Below are 19146 nucleotides of genomic sequence, written 5' to 3' on the forward strand. Positions count from 1 at the left end.
GCGGGCGCGGGCGCGGGCGCGCGTGCTCGCTCGGGCCGCCGCGGGCCTCGGAGCGCCCCGGGCACGCGTCCGCCGCCGCCAGCGAGCAGGGGCACCGGGTTTCAGGGTCTGTCACAGGGAGAACCAAGAGTCGTGCCTGGCCCTGCGCCGCACGGTTCCCAGCCCTCTGCCCCGCGGGATCCCGGCCCCGCGGACGCGGACCCCCGCGCTGGGCGCGCTCTGCGTTTTCTGGAAGCGGCCGCCAGGTGGCGCCAGAGACGGGGCTGGGGTAGGGGGTCAGGGGATTAACCCCTCGCCTCTCTTTCCTCGGTCTCCGACCCTCCGCGCTCCACTCCTCAGGCACCCCAAAACCCCTAGCTTGGACAGCGAGATTTCCTGCACCTGCCTTCAGAGTCTTGGCAGACTGCTTAAGGGCTCCCCACTGGCCAGACCGCGTCCCCTAGTTCAGTTCTCTGAAGAGCAGGCGTAAGGGCTGTGGATTGGGACAGGGGACAGAAAGATGGGCAGTCGGTGTTGCTGCGAGAGAAAAGGGTCTGAGGCAGGTTTCCGAGCGTGGCAATTATGAATTATTAGAACGGTTAAACAAACTATGAACGGCTGAGCAGAGGCCTCTGTCCTAATAGGGACTTTTGCTAGTGCTGAGGGCTTGCCCCTTGTCAACCTCCAAAACAGCCAGTGCCACGCAGGCGTGTCACCTAACCTCTGTAGTCATGAGTTCAAGGGTCTGGACAATGGAGATAAGGAGGGCAGGGACAGCTTGTTACCTAGGGTTGTCATTTTCAGGAACAATCCCTCCTTTTAACTCGAGTTTCTCCCAGCCTTTGGCCATGGACCTAACCTAACCAGGATGCCTTGTCCTCCACAGTCCAACAAAATAACCTCCTCCAGCGTCCTCTGTGATCACACTCTTCACAGCTGTCACTGTGGGGATGTCCTTGATTCTTCCTGTCCCCCCCTCTACTGCTTCTCCACGGACATGCATTGGTTCTTTGGTGGGTGCTGCAAGATGGCTGTCTGTTGGGGGCACTGCTTGGGGGGGCTGGCGGGGCTCCTGGAGGAGGGGTGGCCAGGGCGGAGGTTGGTGAGGGTGGCAGAGGGGTCCTGGATCAGGTGGCCCTGCCCTGACCTTGTGGGGCCCTGACCTGGGTCTTTCCACCATCCTCTTGTGCAAAGCATGACAAGGGGATTTTGGTTCAGCCCAAGGATTTCCTCCTAGGCTGCTGCATTCCCCTGCTCAGACTGCAGGGAGTCTGATGAGGCCATTGCCCAACTGGCATTAAGCTGGGTTGTTCCCCGACAGAGTTGGGAGCCGCAGGCCATGCAAGGGACTTTTCTTGTCTTCCCACCCCTTCCTGTGTTCCCTACTTAAGATTGGCCTAATATCATTCGTATTGAATCCAAGTTATGCCATTTGGGCTCGTCCATCCTGTTCCTCTTTTGTTTTGTCTTGTTTTGTTTTTTAGAGACAGTCTCCCTGTGTTGCCCAGACTGGTCTTGAACTCCTGACCTGAAGCCATCCTCCAGCCACAGGCTCTCAAAGTACTGGCATTACAGGCATGAGCCACTGTGCCCGGCCTTGTACCTTTGGCTCTTTTGCTAGTTTTGAGCATTTCACACATTTTTTCACCTGTCTCTGGACTCACTTTATTTTCACAATTTTGTCCAATACTTACCCAGTTTGCAGTATTTCCCGTGCAGTTCATCGAGCATCCTTTTGATTATGTGAGCCTCTTTTCCAGCTGGGGATAGGTACCCTCGTGTCAGGGGCTAGGTATCCTCGTGTTAGGATTGATTGACACCTTTCTCAGGGTTCATTTCTGCCCATGGGCTTCCATGATTCTGAAAGGAGTGAAATATGTAGTTTATGTTGTTTAATTCACCAACAGTGCACTGAAGTGTGCATTCCACTTCTCCTCCTTGGTGTCAGAATCCTAAAGGAACTCAGTATCCCAGAGTGACTCAATACCTGCCGGGCACAGTGCTCGGCATGCTGGCTTGCTGGCTGCTCAGGTTCCAGCCGACCCTGACTCGGGCTTTGGTTAAGCACTAGTAATGCATGTTGGGTGACTTCTTGGGAATAGCTGGCGAGGTCTTATTAGGTGCCATCGATGTTTGACACCCAGAGAGCTCCTGGCCACTCTTGACTGGCCAAATGAGAGCAATGCTGGAAGCACAGTTTCCTTAGCTGGCCCTGGCTGTGGTTCCAGGGACACCAAGTGTGTGCCACGGGGTGGTGAGGGGTTGTGGGTAGTGTGCTGTTCCACCAGAATGCAGGCATGGAAGATAACCTCAAAAACTAGCCTTATGGCTGGGCATGGTGGCTCACGCCTGTAATCCTAGCACTCTGAGAGGCTGAGGCAGACGGATCGCTCGAGGTGAGGAGTTCGAGATCAGCCTGAGGAAGAACGAGATCCTCGCTCTACTAAAAAATAGAAAGAAATTAGCTGGACAACTAAAAAAAAAGTATATATATATATATATATATATATATATATATATATAAAATGAGCTGGGCATGGTGGTGCATGCCTGTAGTCCCAGTACTCAGGAGGCTGAGGCATATCGCTTGAGCTCAGGAGTTTGAGGTTGCTGTGAGCTAGGCTGCCACCACGGCACTCTAGCCTGGGGAACAGAGTGAGACTGTGTCTCAAACAAAGCAAAACAAAACAAAAACCTAGCCTTAGGTGTCACGAGGGTGATGCTATCTATGGGAGAAATTTTAAAACAACTCCAGACTTAGCTAATATCGTTGCTATGCTCAAATGCTCATGTACAAGGAACTAACCTTGGGTCTGGGGGGTATAAAAATAAAGCGACCGGTGCATTGCTCACTCGAGTCATTGTCATGTCCGTGTGTGTCTGTGTCGTTATTTTATGTTCTGTGTCTTCCCTCGTCCTATAATCAGGCCACGACAAGCAATGAATCTTTATGACTGTCAGCTGTGTGACTCCTGAGTAGGAGGCGGTTATAGGAATGCAAGCTAGGGGACAATGGCTATTGTACATAAATTTCCCCTACCACAGTCCACACCCTGTGGCCCTTTATTAATTTTATAAAGGGCGGTAATACACTCTCTGGGGGCAGGTGGCGTCGTTTGCCTGCCACTGCCTGTACACTGTGCTAAACATCATCTCCTTTCATTCTCCCTCACGCCAAAGGGACAAGCCCTGTCATCATCACAATTTGATGGGAAACCAAAAGCGATGTGTAGAGACGCCCGATACAGGTGAGGATAGAGCAGTTGCTCACTCTTGCCAGCTGGTGAACTGGGGGCCCTGCCTGGACTTGGGATGAGAACTCTGACCTCGCTGGGCAGGGTGCTTTGCAGCCACTCCTGTGACTTCCAGAGAATTCACTCCTAGAGTCTCTCAGGCCCTTCCTTCCAAGAAGAGGGGGGTGTGTGTGTGGGTGGCCCTGCAGGAGCCTCCCATGCTTCCTGGGATATCTTCCTCCCTCCTCCCCCATGCTCCACTCCCCCCTCCTTCCCAGCCCTCCCTCCATCCCCCCTCCCTCACTCTCCATTTCTCTCTTTTCCCCTCTAGGGCCTCAGCCGGAGATCCAGCCTGTTTGACCTTCCAGCCATCTTGGCTCCTAGGATTTTGAGAGCAGATGCAGGATACCCAATTCTGGGGGAGAGGAGGGGCAGGTGATGGCCAATGTAGTTTTCAAGGACCTTCCTCATCCCGACTTGGGATGTCACACCCCCACTCCCAGACACAGAGACCTCTGTGACTGTAGGACGCAGCCCCCTCTGCCAGGGTGGGGGACTTGAGGGCGTGGGATGCCTAAGCTCCATGTGGTCAGAGGAGGGCCCATCCCCAGGCTTGACTCCTGACCCTCCCTGACCACCCCACCTCCTCAGGGACCACCTCTGGAGCCCCTTCCCCCATCCCTACACCACCCATTTCCTGGGGCTCCATGGCTTTCAGGGATTGCGATTCAAGGGGACAGGGGACCCCATCCCCAGCTCCTTCTCAGTAGGCTGGGAGCTCTTTGGGGGAGTGGAGGGGAGAGAAAGGCATGAGATCCACAGGGACCGTGGGGCGAGAGGAAAGTGGGAAGAGTTGAAGTCTTGGCAAGTGCTTCCTGCCCCCCATGGCCCTCGCCATCCGGACCCCTCCTCTCACTGACTCAGAGACCTCGGGTGGTGCCAAGAGGGCAGGTGGGGTGTGGAGCCCTGGAGCCACAGCACATGGTCGCTGGTAGGTTCTTCCTACCACCTTCTCAATGGAGAGGAAGGGTCTGGGCTGTTGACAGTTAATGGATTCATAGAATTCAAAAGCTATAAATGAAAAATGCTCTTCTTACCCCTGCCTCCAGACACCCAGTCTCTATCCCTAGAAGCAGTGGTACCTATTGGTCCTGCATTGCAAATATTATCAATAGATGTTCTTCTGTTCCCAATCCATGTTGTTCCATAGATTGTAGCACCCTATACATACTCTTCTTCTGCACTTGACTATTTTTTTTTAATCTAACAATGTATTTTAAGCATAGTTCCAGGTTGGTTCATAGACTTCCTCGTTCTTTATTTTCTCCATTTTTAATGAAAAGCTGCATAATTTACATTGCATGAAAGTAATGTGATTTAATTTGTTCCCCACTAATGCGCATTTAAATTACTTTAAGTTACTTGCTATTACAAACCTAGTACGAAAATCATTTTGCAATGTTGCAGGTATATCCTCGGGATAAATTCCTAGACTGGGAATTACTAGGCCACTACCTCCAGCGATATATGAGGGTTACTGGTTGCCTATAATGGTGCCAACACAGCCTCTTTTAAAATTTTAAAAAGTCATGGTCCAGGCCGGGCGCGGTGGCTCACGCCTGTAATCCTAGCACTCTGGGAGGCCGAGGCGGGCGGATTGCTCGAGGTTGGGAGTTCGAAACCATCCTGAGCGAGACCCCGTCTCTACTAAAAATAGAAAGAAATTAATTGACCAACTAAAAATATATATACAAAAAATTAGCCGGGCATGGTGGCACATGCCTGTAGTCCCAGCTACTTGGGAGGCTGAGGCAGGAGGATCGCTTGAGCCCAGGAGTTTGAGGTTGCTGTGAGCTAGGCTGACGCCACGGCACTCACTCTAGCCTGGGCAACAAAAGTGAGACTCTGTCTCAAAAAAAAAAAAAAAAAAAAAAAAGTCATGGTCCATTTAAGAGGTGAATGGTGTTTCAGTACAACTGTAATTTTGATTTCTCTTATTATGAGGGAGTTTGAGCATCTTCTTATGTGTTTAAGGGCCCCCATTCTTCCGTTTTCCAATTTATTAAGTTCTGCTTTTGTCCTTATTAAATTTTATCTGCTTTTTTTAAATTATTAAAATGTTTTTGGGACAGAGTCTCACTCTGTTGCCCGGGTCTAGAATGCCGTGGCATTAGCCTAGCTCACAGCAACCTCAAACTCCTGGGCTCAAGTGATCCTCCTGCCTCAGTCTCCTGAGTGCCACAATGCCTTGGCTAATTTTTCTATATTTACTAGAGACAGGGTCTCATTCTTGCTCAGGCTGGTCTCAAACTTCTGAGCTCAAGCGATCCTTTCCACCTCTGCCTCCCAGAAGCCTCCCTGGCTTCTTTCTGATCTTTTAGGTTTATTTTATTTGCTTTACAACTTCTGGAATTGGATGTTTAATTAGTTAATTTTGTATAATTAATTAATTCAGTCATTTTAAAGACATGGGGTCTTGCTATGTTGCCCAGGCTGGAGTGCAGTGGCTATTCACAGATGCAATCCCAGAGCAGTTTTTACTTGCTCTGTTTCTGACCTGGGCTGATTCACTCTTCCTTAGGCAACCTGGTGGTCCCCTGCTCCCAGGAGGTCACCATACTGATGCTGAACTTAGTACAGACATTTGATCTATGTAGTTTACTATAGCCTAGAACTCCTGGGCTCAAGTGATCTTCCTGCCTCAGCCTCCTGAGTAGCTGGGACTATAGGCACATGCCACTGCTCCAGCTGTTTAATTAATTTTTATTCTTTCTTATTTATTGACATAATTAATGTTATACATTTTCCTCTGAACATTGCTTTAGCTAGATCCTATAGGCCTTATGTGTATTCTTTTCACTATTTCTATGTTCTAGATGCTGTGTAATTTTGGTTTATATGTCTCTGAAGAGCTTTTAAGAAAAGGTTTTAAGGCTGGGCGTGGTGGCTCATGCTTGTAATCCTAGCTCTCTGGGAGGTGGAGGCAGGAGGATCGCTTGAGGTCAGGAGTTCGAAACCAACCTGAGCAGGAGCAAGACCCTGTGTCTGCTAAAAATAGAAAGAAATTAATTGGCCAACTAAAAAATATATAGAAAAAATTAGCCAGGCATGGTGGCACATGCCTGTAGTCCCAGCTACTTGGGAGGCTGAGGCAGAAGGATTCCTTGGGCCCAGGAATTAGAGTTTGCTGTGAGCTAGGCTGACACCACGGCACTGGTGAGACTCTGTCTCCAAAATAAAAATAAAAAAAAAAAAAAAAAAAGAAAAGGTTTTAAATTTCTAGGTGGTAGAATTTATTTTTAATTGGTTTATTATTAATTTCTAGGTTTAGTGCATTATGATCAGAGAATGTTGTCTATACAAACATATTTCATTGACTCTAAGATATTATAGTTGTAAGATGTGCCATTGTTATAGTTTTGAACTTTTTAATTTTTCAACTTGTCATTTTGAAATAATTTCAGGTTTACAAAATATTGCAAAAATGGCAAAGAGTTCCTGTATATCCTTCATCCATCTTTGAGTGTTAACATCTTATGTCACCATTATACAATTATCAAAATAAGGGAATGACCCTTAATACAACACTATGAAATAGTCTACATACCTCATTCAGTGTTGTTCAATTGTTTCATTAATGTCCTATTTCCAATGCAGAAGCCAATTCAGGATCACACATTCCATTTAGTTGTCATGTTTCCTTAGTGGACGTGACAGTTCCTCAATCTTTTTTTGTCTTTCATGACCTCAACATGTTTGAAGAGCCCTGACCATTTATTTTGTAGAATGTCCCTCAGTTTGGGTTTGTCCCAATCACAGGGTTAATGAGTATCATATTATTTTAAATACCACTAAGAAAGAAAAAGTTACTGCCAATGACAAATGTAAGACACCATCAATTGTAAGGCGTACACACATTTTAGAGATGTTAAAATGTGAAAAAATATGCAGCTTAGAACTAATGAAATCCTGTGTAGTTCTTTTAGGGATATTTTCTTTTTCGGTCTAATGTGTGGTAAAATTTGTGACTCATTGGCACCTGAGAAAAGATAGATTCTCTGTTTTCAGGATCCAGAATTCATTATATGGATCAATTAGATTGGTTGTACTATGTCATTTGGGCTTTTTATATTCTATTAAATCCTTTCTATTTTCATTTTTAAAATTTATTTATTTATTTATTTTTGAGACAGAGTCTCGCTTTCTTGCCTAGGCTAGAGTGAGTGCCGTGGCGTCAGCCTAGCTCACAGCAACCTCAAACTCCTGGGCTCAAGTGATCCTCCTGCCTCAGCCTCCCGAGTAGCTGGGACTACAGGCACAAGCCACCATGCCCGGCTGATTTATATATATATATATATATATTAGTTGGCCAATTAATTTCTTTCTATTTTTATGGTAGAGACGGGGTCTCGCTCAGGCTGGTTTTGAACTCCTGACCTTGAGCAATCCGCCCGCCTAGGCCTCCCAGAGTGCTAGGATTACAGGCGTGAGCCACCGCGCCCGGCGATATTTATTTTTTTTTATTTTTATTTTTTTTGAGACAGAGTCTAGCTTGTTTCCCAGGCTAGAGTGAGTGCCATGGCGTCAGCATAGCTTACAGCAACCTCAAACTCCTGGGCTCAAGCAATCCTACTGCCTCAGCCTCCTGAGTAGCTGGGACTACAGGCATGCGCCACCATGCCCGGCTAATTTTTTCTATATATATTAGTTGGCCAATTAATTTGTTTCTATTTATAGTAGAGACGGGGTCTTGCCCTTGCTCACGTTGGTTTCGAACTCCTGAGCTCAAATGATCCACCTGCCTCAGCCTCCCAGAGTGCTAAGATTACAGGTGTGAGTCACCGTGCCCAGCCAACAGTTTGAATTTGATATTTATTTTATGGGTTACTTCATGACATCAATTTGCATGGGGGAAACTTTGCATATTTTAACTCTATGATTATTTTGAACTTCATTTAATCTGAGATGGAAGCATCTTAAGATGTAAGACTGCAGGCCGGGCGTGGTGGCTCACGCCTGTAATCCTAGCACTTTGGGAGGCCGAGGCGGGCGGATTGCTCAAGGTCAGGAGTTCGAAACCAGCCTGAGCGAGACCCCGTCTCTACCAAAAATAGAAAGAAATTAATTGACCAACTAAAAATATATATACAAAAAATTAGCCGGGCATGGTGGCGCATGCCTGTAGTCCCCAGCTACTCAGGAGGCTGAGGCAGTAGGATCGCTGAGCCCCAGAGATTGAGGTTGCTGTGAGCTAGGCTGACGCCACGGCACTCACTCTAGCCTGGGCAACAAAGTGAGACTCTGTCTAAAAAAAAAAAAAAAAAAAAAAAAGATGTAAGACTGCAGATGCAGGTTAGCAATTTATACACTTAAACCAAAGCTGCACAGGTTACTGGAGTGATGCCAAACACTATGTGATTTCTGTTCAATTTTTAATTTAGTAAAGAGTCTAAGGTATAGCAAATAAGATCAAAAATCAAATTTTACAATATTACATTACACATCAATGAGATTTAAATGTAGGAATTGTAACCAGAATATACTGCAGTCCTTGGATTTTTCTGGCATTCATTTGTTTTGCAACTATGCGTGTGAATCGACATACTGGATCACTGCTATTTTCAAAACATTGTGCTTTAATTACTAGACACAGAGTGCTGGCATAAGGATTGCCAAAATTGTTATTCTTGAATGTCCTGGAAGATATTCCAAAGAAAAATAATAAAAATGTATAGAAAAGAATTGAGTGATAAAATAATTTAAATAAGAATATATAAATAAAGCTCATAATACTCACTTCCTTCTTGTTTGCATTTGCCTAGTAGATTTTGGCCACTGTTTTATTTGGAATCTTACCAGATCACTGGATCTGAGATATAGCTTTGTATACAGCAGAGCTAGCTATTCCTATCTGATTTTATCTTTCTTTTTTTTTTCTATATATTTTTAGTTGGTCAATTCATTTCTTTTTATTTTTTTAGTAGAGATGGGGTCTCGCTCTTGCTCAGGCTGGTTTTGAACTCCTGACCTTGAGCGATCCTCCCGCCTCGGCCTCCCAGAGTGCTAGGATTACAGGCGTGAAGCACCGTGCCTGGCCAAGAAAACAGTCTTGAACTGCCCATGGCTGTCTGGCTCTTGACAGTAGAGCTGCAATTCTCTGAACTCCTTTCACCACTCAAGGATGTAGAGGGAGCCTGGAATTGCTCTGTGCCTTTCATTCATCATCAGTAAAACATGTGTTTGGTCTACTTTTTTTCCAAATCTAAAATATACCCTTGCTGAGGTCTCAGAGAGCAGCAAGGCACAGTGATTAAGACAGTTGGCTCTGGAACTGAAACGTCTTGGTCCCTGTCCCAGCTCTGCCATTATTTCAGGTATGGCCTGGGCTAGTCTATTAACCTCTCTTTGCTTCTGTTTCCTCATCTGTAGGATGTGGCCGGCAAGAACAGTACTCAGGTCTGGGGACCTCTGTAGGCATGGATATGATCTTGGCGCACTCCCCAGGCACACAGGTGAGTACTCAGTAAATGAGAGCATTTAGTGATTCTCAAAGACTATTCAAGCATTCTCCTGGGCCTTTATTTACCTCAAAATATTCTTTCATGGCCGGTGCCATGGCTCACGCCTGTAATCCCAGCACTTTGGGAGGCATAGAAGGGAGGATCGCTTGAGGCCAGGAGTTTGAGCCCAGCCTGAGCAACATGGCAAGACCGTGTGGTGCATGCCTGGAGTCCTAGTTACTAGGGAGGCAGAGGCAGGAAGATTGGCTCGGTCCAGGAGTTCAAGGCAGCAGTGAGCTAATACTGGGCCACCTCACTCCAGCCTGGGCAACAGAGTGAGACCCTGTCTCTTAAAAAAATAAAATACTCTCTTGTTTCTTATTTATTCATTGAACAAATGTGTATTCACCTATTGGGTAGTTGCTGCAGTACATTAATTAAGACACTGGGAGGCACAAGACATAGCACACACAGGCATTATCTGACCGACATTTGTTTTGCTTTTCAGCTTTCAAACACTTGTAGCATCCGCCGTGCTGACTGCATTGCAAGGTGCTGCACGCTGCTTTAGATGTACATGAGTGGGCTTGAAATGGTTAGATGGCAAAACCCAATGTGGGGATGCTGGAAAATTGAGTAACAAGAGGCAAACCAAATGTGCTGTTTGTCTTTTTTGGCTTACCTTTTTTTTTTTTTGAGACAGAGTCTCACTTTGTTGCCCAGGCTCGAGTGAGTGTCATGGCGTCAGCCTGGCTCACAGCAACCTCAAACTCCTGGGCTCGAGCAGTCCTCCTGCCTCAGCCTCCCGAGTAGCTGGGACTACAGGCATGCGCCACCATGCCCGGCTAATTTTTTCTATATATATTAGTTGGCCAATTAATTTGTTTCTATTTATAGTAGAGACGGAGTCTCGCTCTTGCTCAGGCTGGCTTCGAATTCCTGACCTCGAGCAATCTGTCCGCCTCGGCCTCCCAGAGTGCTAGGATTACAGGTGTGAGCCACCGCCCCTGGCCCGGCTTACCTTTTTTATATAGTTTTTTGAGACACAATCTCACTCTATTGCCCTGGCTAGAGTGCAGTGGCATCATCACAGTTCATTGCAGCCTCGAACTCCTGGGCTCAAGTGATCCTTCAGCCTCAGCCTTCTGAGTAGCTGGGACTACAGGTGTGGACCACCACGCCCGCCTAATTTTTCTGTTTTTTGTGGAGAGTGGTTTCACTCTTGCTCAGGCTGGTCTTGAACTCTTAGCCTCAAGCAATCCTCCAGACTTGGCCTTTTTTTCCCCCCAGAGTTTTATTTATCGTGCTAAAATGCACACTGTAAAACTTGCCATCTGAACTATTTTTAAGTGTATAATTCAGTGGTATTAAATACATTCAGAATGTTGTGCAACCATTTCTGTCATCCATCTCATAACTGTTTTCATCTTGCAAAACTGAAACTCTACACTCATTAAACAATAGCTCCAGATTCCCCTCTCTGCTCAGCCCTTGGAAGCCATCATTCCACTTTTCTATCACTGTGATTTTAACTACTCTAGAGACCTCAGATAAGTGGAATCATACAGTATGCCTTTTTGTGACTGGTTTATTTCACTTAGCATAATGTCCTGAAGAGTCACCCATGTTGCAGCAGGTGTCAGAATTTCCTTCCTTTTTAAAGCTAACTCCCTTGTATGTGTATACCACATTTAGCTTATTCATTCTTCCATCAATGGACATTTGGGTTGTGTCCATGATTTAGCTATGGTGAATAATGCTGCTAGGAACATAGGTGTACAAATGTCTCTTCAAGACCCTCCTTTCAATTCTTTTACCCAGGAGTCGAATTGCTCAATCATACGGTAATTCTATTTTTAATATTGTGAGGAACCATTCTATTGTTTTCCACAGTAGTGTACTGTTCAACATTCCCAATAGGGCACAAGGCTTCCAATTGCTCTACTTCTTTATTAACACTTGTTATTTATTCATTTTTTTGATACTATACATTTTAGTAAGTAGGGAGTGATATGTCATTGTAATTTTGATTTGTATTTCCTTAATGATTAGTGATGTTGACCATCTTTTCATGTGCTTATTGGCCATTTGTATATCTTCTTTGGAGAAATGTCTGTTTCAGTTCTTTGCCCATTTTTTTTTTCCTGCCTGGTTTTGAATTGGGTTGTCTTTTGTTGTTGCTGAATTTTAGGAGTTTTTTTTAATATAATATTCTAGCTATTAATCCCTTATCAGATATATGATTTGCAAATATTTTCTCTTATTGTATAGATTGCTTTTTTACTATGTTGATAGTGTCTTTTTTTTTTTTAGACACAGAGTGTCACTCTTTTGCCCACGCTGGAGTGCAGTGGCCCAATCATAACTCACTGCATCCTTGAAATCCTTGCTCAAGTGATCCTCCCACCTCAGTCTCCCAAGTTGCTGGGACTACAGGCATGAGTTACCTGCCTAGTTATTTTTTTAAATTTTTTTTTTTTTTTTTTTTGAGACAGAGTCTCGCTTCGTTGCCCAGGCTAGAGTGAGTGCCGTGGCGTCAGCCTAGCTCACAGCAACCTCAAACTCCTGGGCTCAAGCGATCCTTCTGTCTCAGCCTCCCAAGTAGCTGGGACTACAGGCATGTGCCACCATGCCCGGCTAATTTTTTCTATATATATTAGTTGGCCAATTAGTTTCTTTCTCTTTATAGTAGAGACGGGGTCTCGCTCTTGCTCAGGCTGGTTTTGAACTCCTGACCTCGAGCAATCCGCCCGCCTCGGCCTCCCAGAGAGCTAGGATTACAGGCGTGAGCCACCGCGCCCGGCCTTTTTTAAATTTTTTGTAGAGACAGAGTCTTGCTATGTTGCCCAGACTGGTCTTGAACTTCAAACAATCTCCCTCCTTGGCCTCCCAAAGTGCTGGGATTACAGACGTGAGCCACCATCCCCAGATGAGATATGTATATATATATATATATATATATATTTTTTTTTTTTTTTTGAGACAGAGTCATGCCTGGCTAATTTTTTCTATATATTTTTAGTTGGCCAATTAATTTGTTTCTATTTATAGTAGAGATGGGGTCTCGCTCTTGCTCAGGCTGGTTTTGAACTCCTGACCTTGAGCAATCCTCCCACCTCAGACTCCCAGAGTGCTAGGATTACAGGCGTGAGCCACCACACCTGGCCTGGATGATAGTCTTTTGATGCACAAAATTTTTAAATTTTCATGCAATCCAATTTGTCTATTTTTTCTTTGTTGCCTTTGGTGTCATATCCAAGAAATCGCTGCCATAACCAGTGTTGCGAAGCATTTATACTATGTTTTCTTCTAAGAGTTTTATAGTTTTAGATCTTACTTTTAGGTCTTTGATCCATTTTGAGTTAATTTTTGTATATGGTTAGGTAACGGTCCAATTTCATTCTTTTGCATGTGGATATCTCATTTCTCCAGCACTATTTGTTGAAAAGGCTGTTCTTTCCTTATTGAATGGTCTTGACACCCTTGTCAAAAATTATTTGACAATATATATGAGGACTTATTTCTGTTCTTTCTATTCTATTTCATTAGTCTATAATCCTGCAATTGCAATAAAAATCAGCACCCTGGGAGAAAATTGAGGGGCAGAATGGAGTTGGCGTTCTCAAAATTCCCATTCCCAGAGAATTTTCTTTCTTTCTTTTTTTTTTTTAGAGACAGAGTCTCACTCTGTTACCTGGGCTAGAGTGCCATGGCGTCAGCCTAGCTCACAGCAACCTCAAACTCCTGGGCTCAAGCGATCCTCCTGCTTCAGCCTCCCAAGTAGATGGGACTACAAGGACGCACCACCATGCTTGGCTAATTTTTTCTGTTTTTAGTAGAGACTCCGTCTAGCTCTCGCTCAGGCTGGTCTTGAACCCCTGACCTCAAGCGATCCTCCCGCCTCAGCCTCCCAGAGTGTTAGGATTACAGGCGTGAGCCACTGTGCCTGGCTGAGAATTTTCATTATTCCATCTGTCTGGAAGTTCTTTGGACAACCCCACTTGCAAGGCTTGTCTTTATTTGATATGACTCAAAACTCACCTAGTGCAAGTGGCTTTTTTCACTGGGGACATTTGTCAAAAACAATCAGTGGCAGTTGTTTAACATCACAGCTACCTGAGGCAGTGCTAATAATCCAGGGGCAAATAACAAACTGACCAAAAACATTTTAAGGGAAAAGGTAGGGAGTGAATGAGATGTCCACAGGTGGCCTTGGAAAGCTCCAACATATTCCTAGGGCTCTAGCACTGCAGGTTTTCTGGCTGTACGCCAGTGTTCTCTCCCCTCCCACTCACCATCTTTGTGCTTACGGGGCTATGACAACAGAAACGAACATTGAAAACATGCTGAATGGCCGGGTGTGGTGGCTCACGTCTGTAATCCTAGCACTCTGGGAGGCCGAGGTGGGAGGATTGCTCAAGGTCAGGAGTTCAAAACCAGCCTGAGCAAGAGTGAGACCCCATCTCTGCTATAAATAGAAACAAATTAATTGGCCAACTAAAAATATATAGAAAAAATTAGCCCGGCATGGTGGTGCGTGCCTGTAGTCCCAGCTACTTGGGAGGCTGAGGCAGAAGGATTGCTCGAGCCCAGGAGTTTGAGGTTGCTGTGAGCTAGGCTGATGCCATGGCACTCTAGCCCGGGCTACAGAGTAAGACTCTGTCTAAAAAAAAAAGAAAAAAACCCAACATGCTCAATGAAATAAGCCCGACATGAAAGTCCTACTTAAATAAGGTGGAATTCATAGAGACAGAAGGTAGATTAGAAATTACTAGAGCCTGGGTAGGAGGGTGGGATGGGAGTTAGTGTTTAATAGGTACAGAGTTTCTGTTTGGGTTGATTAGAAGGTTCTGGAAATGGATCATGGTGATGGCTGTGCAACACTGTGAATGTGCTTCGTGCTACTGAATTATACACTTTAAGGATGGTTAAAATGGTAAGTTTTATGTTATGTATATTTTATCACAATAAAAAGGAGTTAAGTTTTAAAAAACTTAAATGCTGATAACATAGAGTTAAATGACAACAGCAAAGTAGAATAGATATTATCTAATTTTTGGAGGAAAAGAAATCTATTCACAAAGATAAAAAGTGTAGAGATAAATGAAAACACCAACAGTGACTTATACTGACTGTTGGGTTTGTAGGGGATGTAAATTTTCTTTTTTTTTTTTTTTTTTTTTTTTTTTGAGACAGAGTCTCGCTTTGTTGCCCAGGCTAGAGTGAGTGCCGTGGCGTCAGCCTAGCTCACAGCAACCTCAAACTCCTGGGCTCAAGCAATCCTCCTGCCTCAGCCTCCCGAGTAGCTGGGACTACAGGCATGCGCCACCATGCCCAGCTAATTTTTTATATATATATCAGTTGGCCAATTAATTTCTTTCTATTTATAGTAGAGACGGGGTCTCGCTCTTGCTCAGGCTGGTTTTGAACTCCTGACCTTGAGCAATCCGCCCGCCTCGGCCTCCCAAGAGCTAGGATTACAGGCGTGAGCCACAGCGCCCGGCCTGTAAATTTTCTTTATAGCTTTTTCCTCCTCCAAAATTTTTTCTTGGCAGCGAGAACGCATTTTTTAAATAAAAAGACAAAACATAACTGTATTGGTCTTTTTTCCTGTGGGCTCGTTTTACAAGGGCTGCTAACACAAGCCGCATGCAGTCCCCGGCGTGTGCTCCAGACACCAGGGCACGAGCCCAGTACTGGGTGTGCAGGTCTCTGTCCCCACCACGGGGCCATGCTGTATGTGAGGCTGGGAACAGCTTCGCGCCTCTTGGCTCGGAGTGGGATTCCCATCAGTCTGCTGGGGGTGCGAGCACTCAGGTCACCTGGGCTTCCGGAACTAGCAATGTGAGGTGTGGCAGTCCGTCAGGTCCCCACTGGAGAGAATGCACAACCTGCCCCGACACTCGGAAGGCCCCTACTGCAGTCCAGTGTCCCGCCCTGACCCCGTTTGCAGCGGCTGTGTTTTAACCTGCCCTGGAAGCTTAGCTGTTCCCTCAGCGAGTGGCTGGCTGGAGCTTTTGTCCTGACAGCTCATTTCCTGAGAGTGGGAAGTCTTTCTTGTACTTTTTAGCCTAAAGCTGCTTTTTTTTTTTTTTATCCCTAAGAGCACATCCCCTTGGTGTTTTATTGAAGGCCAGCCCTATCTAATACTCCTTAGCCTCTTTAATCTGAGCCAGTGTCTAGAATGGGGGCTGACACCTCCCCTAGGCTTTCCCTCTGCCATGAAACTGCTGGTGAACAGTTTTAGCTTGAAGACTCTTTGAGCAATATGTGTGCTGGCCCGGCCCCCAGGCTTGGATTTATTCTCTGACTACACAGAGTTTCTATTAGAGCTTTGTGAAATAATAAGTAATATTATATATATTCCTGACATAAAGCTCCTAAAACCCTTGTACACAGGGGCACCGGGAGAATTTTGTGATCTGATATTTCATCTTTGACTCCCAGTTCCCGACACAGAGCTCCTAAGACCTTTGTCATTTCCTGAGTGACATACACAGAGCACCTAAATCCTTTGGAATTTCCCCGGGAATGGTAGCATCTTTTGTTCTAAAGACAGCCTTAGAATGGGGCTGGTTGCCAGGGGACCCAACCCTGTGATTAGAGGTTGGGGACTTTCAGCCCCACCCCTGACCCCCAGGGAGGGGATAGGAGTGAAGGTTGAGTTGATCATCAATGGCCAATGACATAATCAATCATGCTTAGGTAATGGAGCGTCTGGAAAAGCCCCAAAGCTCAGACTTCGGAGAGTTTCCGGGTTGGCAAACACATCCAGTACTGAGAGGGTGACACACTCCAGCTCCATGGGGACAGGAGTTCTTGCTTTTGGGACCTTTCCATTCTTTGTCCTTTGTATCTCTTTATCTGACTATTCATTGTATCTTTTCTTACATCCTTTATTGAAATAATAAATAGGTAAAGTAAAGGTAAGTATTTCCCTGAGTTCTGTGAGCTGTCCTAGCAAATTAACCAAAGCTGACAAGGGGGTTGTGAGAACCTCTGATTTCTAGTTGGCTGGCTGGTCAGAAGTACAGGTGACAACCTGAGACTTGTGGTTGGTGTCTGGAGTGCGGGCTGTCTTGTAGGACTGGACCCTTAATCTATGGGATCTGACTCTAACTCCAGGTAGATAGTGTTAGAATTGAATCAAATTATAGGATACCCAGAAGATTGGCGTCCACTGGAGAACTGGGTGGTGTGTGGGGAAAGTGCCCCCCCATCTCGTGTCAGAAATATGCTGTGTTGTGTTTGAGGGTATGAAAAATGTATTTGTTTTTTTCCTACCTCTTAGAGGCTTGTGAGGTTCAGAGGTTGACCAGCAGGCTACGGAGGAAGGTATTTGTGTTTGGGAGGGACAGTGCCCGGGTTAGACCAATCTTGTGCTTCACAAAAGTGTGTTTGGTGGCGTGTAGAGGGGACAGGATAGAAGCAGGAGGTTGCGAGGTCACAGACTCTTCCAGGGCCCATAGGGCTTTTGGAACCCACCCTAGGGGTGACGGAGACCATTGTTTACTGGCCTCCTCGAGATGCTGGGGGCTGATGGCCGAGTCCTCCCTGGGGCCTGTGGCTGGATTTGCCAGCGTCAAGCCAGGGCAGTAAAGAAGGCGAGCCTAGTGGAAGGCAGGCGCGGAGTCCCAGGGGAAGACAGGAGACCTCCGCTGTAAATGCTCGGTGAACGCTTGTTCTTTCTGTTCTAACCCACGTCAGCTGGAGTCACCCACCCTTGATCTAGAAATGACAGGCCAATCGTTGAGGGAGTTCTAGGAGCGGGTGACTCCTTCTCCGGGTGTTCCTGGTCACTATGCACCGAACCAAAACAAGCCAAGGTAGTCAGCATGACCAAGAATTGAGAATCTGTAGCTCACAACAGACGCTGCTCTGTACCACCAGGAATCTGCTGGGTAAACATCCAAAGAGAGAGAGGGAAAAAATATATAGCCATCTAGAATTACAAGCAGTTCTAAATAATTTACTGGAGGGGAAAAAGTGCTGATTATCTTTAAGTTTGGGGTATGTGTGGAGTGTCCCAGAGAGAGGCCATTGCCTAGAGGCACTGGGTCCCTTTCCTCCTCCCTCATCTCTTATTAACCAGAGAAAGAAACTAAGAACCTTGGCTCCAGGTGGCTAAACACATAAAAGAAAACAAAAAACAAAACAAAAAACCCACCTACAAGTCCAAGACAAAGAGGAACTTTAAATACTGAGCAAATGCCAGGCCTAGCAAACATAAAGCTAGCCTTAGATTATTTATCAATTAATGAACAAGCCCCTAGTTAAAGGGGGGTTAATATGGCCGGTGGCGGTGGCTCACGCCTGTAATCCTAGCACTCTGGGAGGCCGAGATGGGCGGATCGCTGGAGGTCAGGAGTTCAAAACCAGCCTGAGCAAGAGTGAGATGCCGTCTCTACTGAAAATAGAAAGAAATTAATTGACCAACTAAAAATATGTATACAAAAAATTAGCTGGGCATGGTGGCACATGCCTGTAGTCCTAGCTACTCAGGAGGCTGAGGCAGTAGGATCCCTTGAGCCCAGGAGATAGAGGTTGTGAGCTAGGCTGACGCCATAGCACTCACTCTAGCCTGGGCAACAAAGTGAGACTGTGTCTCAAAAAAAAGGAGGGGGGAAAATAAAAGGTAATTTAAAAAAATTATGTATACTTGTTTTTTTTTTGAGACTGTTGCCCAGACTAGAGTGCAGTGGCATCATCATAGCTCCCAGCAACCTCATACTCCTGGGTGTTGCGGTCAGCTAAAATAAGGGTCTGGTTGTAGATGAAAGCAAAGCAATCCACTTGTAACTAAATGCATATTCTGCCCAACGCATGTTGTAACATTTTACTCTACCCCAGACTAACTGACAGCTATCTGCTTCTGTAACAGCTTGCTTTGAGATAGTTCTCTGCTCAGGGGCTCAAGGCCGGCCTGGGGCTCCAGCCATCTAGAGAGAAAATGATAAAATGTAAAAAACAACACCCTCGCTTATGTGCCTCTGACACGTAAGCCCCCTGTGACTGTGCTTAAACAATTAGATAATTTTTTAGAGTGTGTCTTTTGTCTTTAAAAGGGGCCGTTTTTTTCTGGCTCATCACTACTTTTCTGTGCCTGCCACTCTGCAGGACAAGAGTAGTCCTGTCCAGTAAATAAAGACTCACAATTTGACCCAATTTGGTTTCTAAGGTGGTCTTTTCTTGCACTTTAGAGCATAACATTGGGCTCAAGTTATCCTCCTTCCTCAGCCTCTTGAGTAGCTGAGCCTATAGGCACACAGCAACACACCTAGCTGATTTTTAAAATTTTTTGTAGACATGGGTTTCCCTATGTTGCCCAGGCTGGTCTCAAACTCCTGAGCTCAAGTGATCCTCCTACGTTGGCCTCCCAAAGTGCTGAGATTACAGAGGTGAGCCATCACACCTGGCCCACATTATTCTTTATA

The 19146-nt window shown here is 45.7% G+C and overlaps 1 long non-coding RNA gene across 2 annotated transcripts in view; it reads left to right on the forward strand.

Annotated features, from left to right (window-relative positions):
• LOC105868370 (uncharacterized) overlaps window positions 1-19146 on the forward strand; it is a 34385-nt gene that overhangs the window by 2610 nt on the left and 12629 nt on the right. For both annotated transcript variants that reach the window (XR_012913517.1, XR_012913516.1), the window contains exons 2-5: window positions 866-992; window positions 3160-3227; window positions 3544-3647; window positions 9642-9724. This is a non-coding gene — a long non-coding RNA (uncharacterized LOC105868370). The remainder of the gene's footprint in view (window positions 1-865; window positions 993-3159; window positions 3228-3543; window positions 3648-9641; window positions 9725-19146) is intronic.

The sequence above is a fragment of the Microcebus murinus genome, chromosome 19 (assembly GCF_040939455.1).
Source record: "Microcebus murinus isolate Inina chromosome 19, M.murinus_Inina_mat1.0, whole genome shotgun sequence".
Lineage (NCBI taxonomy): Eukaryota > Metazoa > Chordata > Mammalia > Primates > Cheirogaleidae > Microcebus > Microcebus murinus.